At 42.8% G+C, this 9083-nt stretch overlaps 1 protein-coding gene across 1 annotated transcript in view; it reads left to right on the forward strand.

Annotated features, from left to right (window-relative positions):
* The first annotated feature begins 1947 nt into the window (after positions 1-1947).
* The window catches only part of pvalb6 (parvalbumin 6), a 22223-nt gene continuing 15087 nt past the window's right edge, over positions 1948-9083 (forward strand). The window contains exon 1 of the mRNA XM_020621284.1: positions 1948-2008. The gene's annotated coding sequence lies outside the window, so the exon portion shown is untranslated. The remainder of the gene's footprint in view (positions 2009-9083) is intronic.

The raw sequence follows: 9083 nt of genomic DNA on the forward strand, positions 1-9083 counted from the left end.
CTGGAGGAAGTGTCTGGAGAGAGGGAGGTCTGGGCATCTTTGCTTAGACTGCTGCCCCCGCAACCCGGTCCCGGATAAGCGGAGGAAAATGGATGGATGGATGGATGGATGTATTCCATCCATCTTTTCTCTTCCCTGATCTCTTTGCATTATTGCCTGGTTTGCTTCTCGTTCCTAGAGTAAAACAATCCCAACAGAGTTTGAGGTTGAACTCTTCAGTGCTAACCAGCCCCGTGCCTTGTCCAGGCCTAACCAAACCAAAAGCACCAAAACTTCCTCTTTCCTTTGTTTCTCATTTTCTGCCCTGAACACAGTTTCTGAAGGTTTTAAAATGGGTCCAAACACAGAATTTTAAGATGCCACAACACAAAGTAAAACAAAAAGTCAACAGATGACATTATAATCCTTCAGAAGTTTATGAACTCAAACCCTGTTTTTGATATTTGTCACTGACATTTTATATTCATCATATTTAATTCTGTAATTAAAACTTTGTTAGTGGCAGAGCCTGTCATTTCCACACTCAGGTTGATATGTGACTCAGTTTAGCTTCACGTTTGTCAAAACGTTGGTGGCTTTGAAAACCTTTTAAACTTTTCTCTCAGTTTCACAAACAAAAGATTTCAAAAGTGCACTGAACTTGTATTTAGCTGTGGGCTGCTTTGAGGGCGTATGTGCCGGGAAGTGAAACGCAGTGTTGTGTCACCAGTAACATACCTGGCAGTGCGTTAAATACTGTGATGACTTCAGTCAGATTCATACCAGAGCTTTGACAAACAGCCAGGAGCAGAAGCAACACTCCGTGACGGGGTTTATCTCATATTTCACTTCTTCATGAGAGCCATTAACTTCAGTGTCATTTTCAATCACCCTGTAGGCATTATAGCCTCATATAAAAGACCAATAAAATATACTGTGATGAGTTCAGAAAGGGCTCAAATGATTAACCACAAATTTTTAATGAAAGTTACAAAATAAATGGAAAATTTAGGAAACTGTTAATGTTTAGATGTAGGTGTATTACATCCAGATTAACGCCAATAAAACAATGAAATGGTGAAGGTATTCTAAGGTTCGTTCATGGTGGAGGTTGGCGTCTGATAACATTAAAGCAAAAACCACAGCTATCACTGTTTGTCTTTCACAGTTCAGAGAGGCTGCAGCTTATAAGGAACATCGAGCCAGTGAGGTTTGTCACTTGTTGCATAGGAAACACATTTTAGCTGCATGTCGCAGCACAGGGAGCCAGGTCCTCTGCTAGCAGCTGTGCAGCCAAAACAAAAAAAAGGAAGTCAGGGCTTCGTGTGTTCCAGTTCTGTGAAGAGGTGCCATTACGTCATGTCCTGTTTTTCCTATAGTTTAATAAGGGACTGAAACTTGGCTGTGGGTGGAGTTAAGGTAGGAACTGGGCATTCTTGGAAGTTGTGTTTGTGACTGTAGTTGGCTCCCAGTTCCCTTATTTTACTGTTGCTTGGTTCTCGATCCTCGCTCAAGTTGCTCTGTCCCGCTATGATGAAGGACATCCCAAAGGTTGTGTTTCTGCTTTAAGCAGTGAGGATACATAAGTGCATCCTCTGTGGAAGTCTGTTATGGACTGATGCACCTCTTTATTGGAAATCTGTGACTGGACGCTTCACATGAAGGCTCACAGGAAAGAATGGCTCACGTCAGTTAAAATGTTAAAAGGTGGGTTGGACTAAGATGTGATTAGGGGAAGTAGGATTCACCTTGTGATGTAGGAGTCGGGCTAAATGGGAGCTTGGGTTATGTGACTAATGGCCCCTCGACCCTCTGAGAGCCACTAGATGATACTTCATGGTGTCTTGTTTTTTGTTTTCACCCATAATTTTTGGCAAAAACATGTCTGAGTGTTTCTGTGGATGTGACAATCTGATAATGCACCTTTCTTTACATGTACAGAAGCTGTTGATGACCGTGAGGCTTTTTGTTCAGCTGTACACACAGGTATCTCTGCACATACCTACTGGATGTGGATACCTTCATAGACGTAAGCAGTGTGTGTCTCTATTCATTTCTTCCCCAGCAGCCTTAACTCACAAGGTCTCTGTCTTTTGTGGCTTTATGAAGGACTACACATTTCTTTATATTAACGTGCGCATTCTGTCCTGCTTTCTGTCAGTTTTCCATCCTGCTCTCTTCTTCTCGCTGTGTGAGGAGACTGGTGCCAACAAACACGCCTGAGGCAACTTCTAAGCACTTCAGTGTGGACCAAGGGTCAGAATGAACATGAATGACTTTGAGTTGGAGGAGTGTGTGTTGTGTTATGCCCCTCATGGAGCGTGCGTTTTTGTGTACAAGCAGTCGGGTGTTCTACTACCGCATTGTGTTATGCCCCTCATGGAGCGTGTGTCTTTGTATACAAGCAGTCGGGTGTTCTACTACCGCTGTAAATGTTTTCTGCTGCAAGGTCAGTGGAGCGCTACCACTCATCTCATCTCACTCTTTCTCAGAGCACTGCAGGAGATGCTGTTGGTGAGAAGAGGGTGTCAGCTGGAGCAGCTGCAGCTGCTGAGCAGGCATCACTGCCAGGGTCAGGGATACAGGGCAGCAAATACATAATGGGACAAATTTATATCTACATGCACACCCATGCATGTAAGCTACAGTAACACTGCTTGCTCATGTGAATACAAATTGCCACGCACATACACACAGCATGCCACCAGCACTTAGAGAAGTGCAGTGAGGAACAGTGAAGTTCCAGTGTACGGATTCCACTCTGCTAAATGCATCATGATCCGGCTGTGGGGTTACACTGCGAGTCTATATTTAGACCATCCTAAACAACCATAAGCGCAGTGCAGTGCAGTCATGTGTCAGTATACAAACCACTTGTGTAGCACTACACAAAATGAGATGGAAGAACAAAACACAAATGCCTAATTACAAGCGGCAGCATAAGTAAAAATGATTATTATTTAAAGCAGGTGTGAGTGTAGCAGCTTCTCCCTTTCAGACTCAAGGTCAAATACCCCCTGAAGAAGAAACAAATTTGTTGACAATGTAGGCAAATGCCCTCGGACGCTTGCCTTTGCCCAGTGAATTTAACCAATCTTCAATCTGTGACTTTAACAACCCCTCCTCTCCTTGCTGCCACTTTTCCTCACCTCCCAATTTTCTTCCCTCTCACATCGCAGATGTGGGCCAGAATACAAATTGTGTTTTCCTTTCTTTATTTGGGTAGCCTATAATACTAGAGGGCCAGAGGAGAATGGGAGATGGGAGTGAATGTGTCCCATCAAAAGAGAAAAGAGGCAACAGCTGAGGGTTAAGCTGCTCTACAGACAAAAAGACAAGAAGACAAAGAGAGAATAGAAATAGACACATGGAGAGGGAGAGCATACTGGAGAAGAATGAAGCAGAAAGAGCAGAAAGGTAGAAAAGGCAGATACCAAAGTTAAGATGCAGCTAAAGGAGGGTTCACCTGAGATGTGATCCACTCGATCTACAACCGGAGTTCATTATTTAGCTCCAAGCAGCAGTAATGCTCCGCGGTGTCCGACAGCTGCAGTGCTGCAGAGTGAAGTGCTGATTGTTACTGGCATCAATAGCACGAGAGGCCATTTCACATTAGACAGTTATTAGACTCAGTGTTCAGATAAAAATATTATTCATCAGTGAAGTCTGACTTTTCCCTGTAAGATAACATGATGGATCGGGCGCCGGGTGATTCCCTGAGCCCGAGGTCACAGGGGACATCAGACATGGCTCCTGCTTTAAAATAAAACTTAGAAATGCCTCAAAATATCTCTTTTCCCTTTTAAAGTATTCAGACCAGACGTGACAGCTCTAGATCTCACTGCTAGCATCAGTATTCATCATGACCTAAAAACGTGAAGAAGCAAAAATGTTATTCAAATGCTATTTTAAAGGTGGAGCACATAAGATCTAGAAGGATTTATTAGCAGATTTGGGTTATAGTGTAGTCACCAGAAAATGAGAATCACTGCATTTTCTTTAGCTTAGGATGAGTCTTTTATATCTACATACGTAGAGCGGGTCCCCTGTCACGGAGGCAGCCATGTTGAGCTTTGATTTGGAGAGGCTTGGATGGTGAAGAAGTAATGTTAGAAACAAGAGGATGCATTGTTGTGAGGTTAAGAACTATAATTTGGAGAAATAGAGGCTCATGGTTACACTTTAAAACAAGAAAAAGGATAGGTAACGGCACAAGATGAGGATAAGCACTGGTGTGGTCTTTCCCACATGGAAATCCTTAATGAGGGATAAATGTTTCCAGAAAGATGCTGATGTTGCCTGTAATCTGCTGGACAACAAGTACAGATAACCTAAATGCAAGTCTTTGTTTGCTGTTTTTAGTTAGAACAGGGCCAGTCCTGGCCAACCCACTGGGGTCAAGGCAGCTGCACTTGCTTTCTGAGTGCGCATTTTTTCTACATTTACGGTAATTGCTGTGAAATGGCTGTTTGTAATCTGCAACCTCTCCGATAGATGTCACTAAATCTCACACACTGCACCTTTAATTTGAAATAAGGTTAATCTAGTTATTCATTTAACCATTTTGGAGTCACATCTTCATCTCTGACTACAGGCTGAAACATTTAGCTCTCAGGTACTTTTGACATGCTGCATGTCCACATGCACTCCTGTGATTCATTAAACTGGATTTAGTAGAGGTCAACATATATAACAGTCCAAAATACCAACACCTGTTTCAGAGTTCATCTGTTGACTGCAGTATTTTTCACCTCTTAACATACAACCATAAATCATGCTTTACTGTACAACCACTTTTTCCAAGATTCAAACACGTTATAAGGAAACTTTTTTAAAGGTGAACTTCACTGATTTAGTATTGCACTAACATAAAGATAGGAGACTACTGAAGGACAGATTATAAAAAAGAAGAGTTAAAGCACTGATGCAGCAAAGGCCAGAATATTCAGAATTTTATTCCCTAGCATTAGTCAAAGCCCCACAGTGCAGCTCAATAGTGTCTTCCCTGACTGCTTCTTTCAAATCCCACACCTGCAGTTTGTAACCAAAGCTTTCTGTTAAAAACCTTAAACCTCTGATGGTACCACCAGGGTTATTTTGAGCAGAAGACATCATACGGCGTTTACAGGCTGAGAGCCTGCGATGAACAAACTGGTCATGAAGGAGCTTCTACCAGTGTGTAGTTGCACCGATGGATGCAAACCTCACTTCAGCTGATCCCCCAGGCATTTTTTTGCGTGTACAGTCATCTACCTGAAGTTCCTTTGATCAGTACACCAGACGAGTCTGTTCTTGCTTGACAAGGACAAGACCTGTGACAAACCAACCACGGCACTGATGAAGGAAGCCGCTACTCCTAACTAGGCAAGGTTGTCCTGCTCCAAGATGATATGGAATGAGTCGAATCTCCAACAACCCTCCAACTCCAACAACAGGCATGCCTACCTGCCTCTCCTCCCACGGGATCTCTTGTTTTGTTGTGGGTTAAGGCTGTTAGTGTTTCACTGAAGCTGGCCTGCTACACGAGACTGCAGGGAAACAAAGCAGGACAATGACAGAGGATGGGGGGCTTCAGGAGGCCAGGGGTATTGTGTTCGGTACACTTCACTTTTTGTGTGTAGACCTGCTGCCCCAAAGATGTGTGTGCCTGTATGGCTGTCTTTGACCCCATTCACTCAGACCATTGTTGTGCTGTGTTGCCCTACAGTAAATGCCACACCAGCTTCACCAGTCACACACAAACACGTCATGGCACGAGCAATGTTTGTCTCATTTGATTTAATGTTTTCACCTAAAAACAGCCCAACCAAACTGGGCTCAATCGCTTTAGAGTGGCTGAAGAGAAATGAATAAGTGTCTCAAAGTGCCGTCTAGAAACCACTGACTTTACTTTGGTGAAAAAAAACTAGATTTTACGACAGCTGCAACTTGGCAATCGAATTTTAGGTTGGGGTCCATCTTAACCCCCAGGTTTGAAACATTTTTCTTGTTATACTGAGCTAAAAAGCCCAGATCAATGGAGGGAGACCCAGCAGTATCACCGAACACCATCACCTCCGTATTCTCTTCATTCAGCTTAAAAAAATTAAGTGCAAGCCAAGATTTAATGTCCTCAAAACATTTAAGCAGTGGACTAACAACAATTTGTCTTTTTAACCGGTAAATAAAGCTGGCTATCATCTGCATAGCAATAAAAGGAGATGCCGTGTTTCCTAAGTATGGAGCCAAGTGGGAGGAGGTAAAAAGAAGGAGTCCAAGAACCGAGCCTTGTGGAACTCCATACAAAAGGGGCTCAGAAGAAGACACAGCATCACCAAGTTTCACACAAAAGGTTCTATCCTTAAGGTAAGACCGAAACCATTCTAACGCTATACCTTGAACACCCACCCAGTGTTATAATGGAGAAATAAGTATATTGTGATCTACCATATCAAAAGCTGTGGTTAAGTCAAGGAGCGCTAGGATGACACAGTTCCTTGAGTAAGTGGCAAGAAAAATATCATTTGACTTTCACCAAAACAGATTCAGTATTGTGCAGGGTTTTAAACCCTGATTGACAAATCTCAAGAATATTATGGTCTACCAAAAAAGACAGTAACTGAGTGTAAACTGTCTTCTCCAGAACTTTGGAAAGGAATGGTAGATTAGAGATAGGCCTAGAATTAGCAAGCACTGTGGGATCCAAACCAGGTTTCTTAATCAATGGCTGCATGACTGCGTGTTTGAAATTCCTTGGGACCAGCCCAGAGGATAAACTACAATTAATAATAGAAAGGGCAAATGGCCCCACAACCGGAAAGACCTCGTTTATGTCGTATGAGAGGGAGGGGTCAAACTTGTTGTTCCTAGTACATGCTCAGACTAAAAGAGCCATCTGCAACAACTAGTTCCATATAATTCCATGAGTGACATTTTAAGTGCAGAAAAGATTTTCTGGTTTGAGTAAAACTTGTTTAGCTGAGGTAGAGTGGATAAATGAGATGTCATTTATGTCTGTATTGTTTTTCTGGTTTCAGAACCTTTATCTGCCTGCCTGATTGAAATGATTAACAATAGGGCTGTTTCCAGTTGTGATAAATGTCAACATCGCATAAATCTGACCCTCAAGAAAGGCTCGTGTAAATATCATTACTAAAAGTGATTAATTCAAAAAGTCTCCTCAGCAGCCGCTCATGAAAGATTACGTCCATTCAGAACCGCCCATTCAGACACAATGATTCTTCTGTCTTTCCCAACAAGTTATAATGGCCATTTTTACACCTCATTGAGCTCAGACGCAAAATTATGATAGCGCAGTCTTGGAAACTCTTGATGCTGCTGTCTTTTTAACTGGTTAGATGAATGAATTCCATTGGAATGAGAAGCAGAGAGACAAGAGGAGGAGAGAGTTTTGACTTGGGATGGCATGGGATTTGTCACACCGAGCCTAAAACCTCAACAAGATGGGACGTCTCTTGTTTGTGTGTCTACTTTTACAAGGCTATTAGGAAAGGAGTGACAACACTGTTGTCTGAATCGGGTGTTTATAGCAGAGTCTGATTGGCAGCATATGACAGTTTGATGGAAACATGAGGAGATACTGGGTGGTGCAATGATGGAGCCACTGGCTGCTCATTGTGCGCATCTGTGTGTGTGTGCGCTAGCCACATCCCAGTCCTCCAGTGGGCATCATTTAGTGCAGCACACCTGGAGTATAAGAGCCTGTCTGCTGTGGCCAAATGATCCTGCCACAGGAGTGCAGAGGGACACGGGGATGGAGATAAAAGAGAAAGGGGCAAACCGATGATTCAGGGGTCAGAGAAAGGGGGATGCACAATGTGCCAGGGGAGGACAATGATGCTAAAAGAAAATGAAAATGTAAAAGAGATGGAAAGATGAGGCGGGGGGACTTTGGGAGTGATGGCCAAATGAGTAGATGGATGAAGAGGCGAGAGATAGATGATGGTGTTAATTTGGGAGTGCAGGGACACATTGTCTCTGCAGCCTGAAGAGGAAATATAAAGGAAACAAATTAAAAACTGAGAATAGACGACAGCTTGAGGCCAAAGTGTAATTTAAATAGGACACACAACAGACAATAGAATGAACAGCAAGTCTAACATTTTCACTGTGCTGCCTCCAATCCTAGTGCGTGATAATCGAGCACTACTGTGGAAGTACGTTAACATCAGTCTGGCAGTAAGTGGATAAAAGTTAGACCCAAGGACGCACCTCCCTCCCTCCCTCCCTCCCTCACAAACGCTCTCACAAAGCTTCTGTCAGTTTGTAAAGCTGGCTGAGACAGACTGACGCAGTGTGACTGCTCAGTAACGCAATGGCCATGACGGGGCTTTCTGGAACATTTTTATTCTAACAGTTTAACAGTTTGAGCACTGTGGTTTTAAAGGACTGAAAAACAATTAGTTAAAGAATATTACAGTTCTGTCTCCTAGAAATGTTTATATGTAGCTCATTTGCAACAGCAAATGCATTTTGAAGGAGATATAGTTTTTATTGACAAAGTAGTGTCCAGTCCAGAGTATCTGGTGGAATCAGTGTAATCCAGATTTTTTTGGATCCCAATCCTGTTCTTTGGTTTGAACTCTCCAAATCTGATCCACTCAGATAGGGATTACAAGATTTCAGCTCCTGGGCTCTGGTTATATTTGGGCACTCACAACACTTAGCTGACGTTAGAGATAGATCACAGCCTGGTTTAACAAAGAAAAAGTCCACAGTGGCTTTGGATGCAAGATGTTTATTTCACACTTACCTAAATCCCAAAGTGCTTTTTTTGGCTTAACAGAGTCGTCTCCACCACAGTGGAGACGAGATGGATTGAGTTTGACCAAAGAATCAGTGAAATACGTTAAAATCCTACCCACCTTTCTTGCTTGTCATTGTGATGTGGGCTTGAATTGAAGCATTGAAAAGCTACTGGAAATGCACAGCAACACCTGTCCATCGTGTCTAACCTGAATAGAGAATAGCACGATGATGAAATCATTACAGACCGTGGTGAGACTGACAGCTGCCAGTGACTGGCTGACAGAGGGAAACGGTTCTCCTTGAAAAAAGATGTTACCTTGACAACAGAATAGAGGAAGTGATGGAGAAACACGCGA

The sequence above is a fragment of the Monopterus albus genome, unplaced genomic scaffold (genome assembly GCF_001952655.1).
Source record: "Monopterus albus unplaced genomic scaffold, M_albus_1.0 scaffold256.1, whole genome shotgun sequence".
Lineage (NCBI taxonomy): Eukaryota > Metazoa > Chordata > Actinopteri > Synbranchiformes > Synbranchidae > Monopterus > Monopterus albus.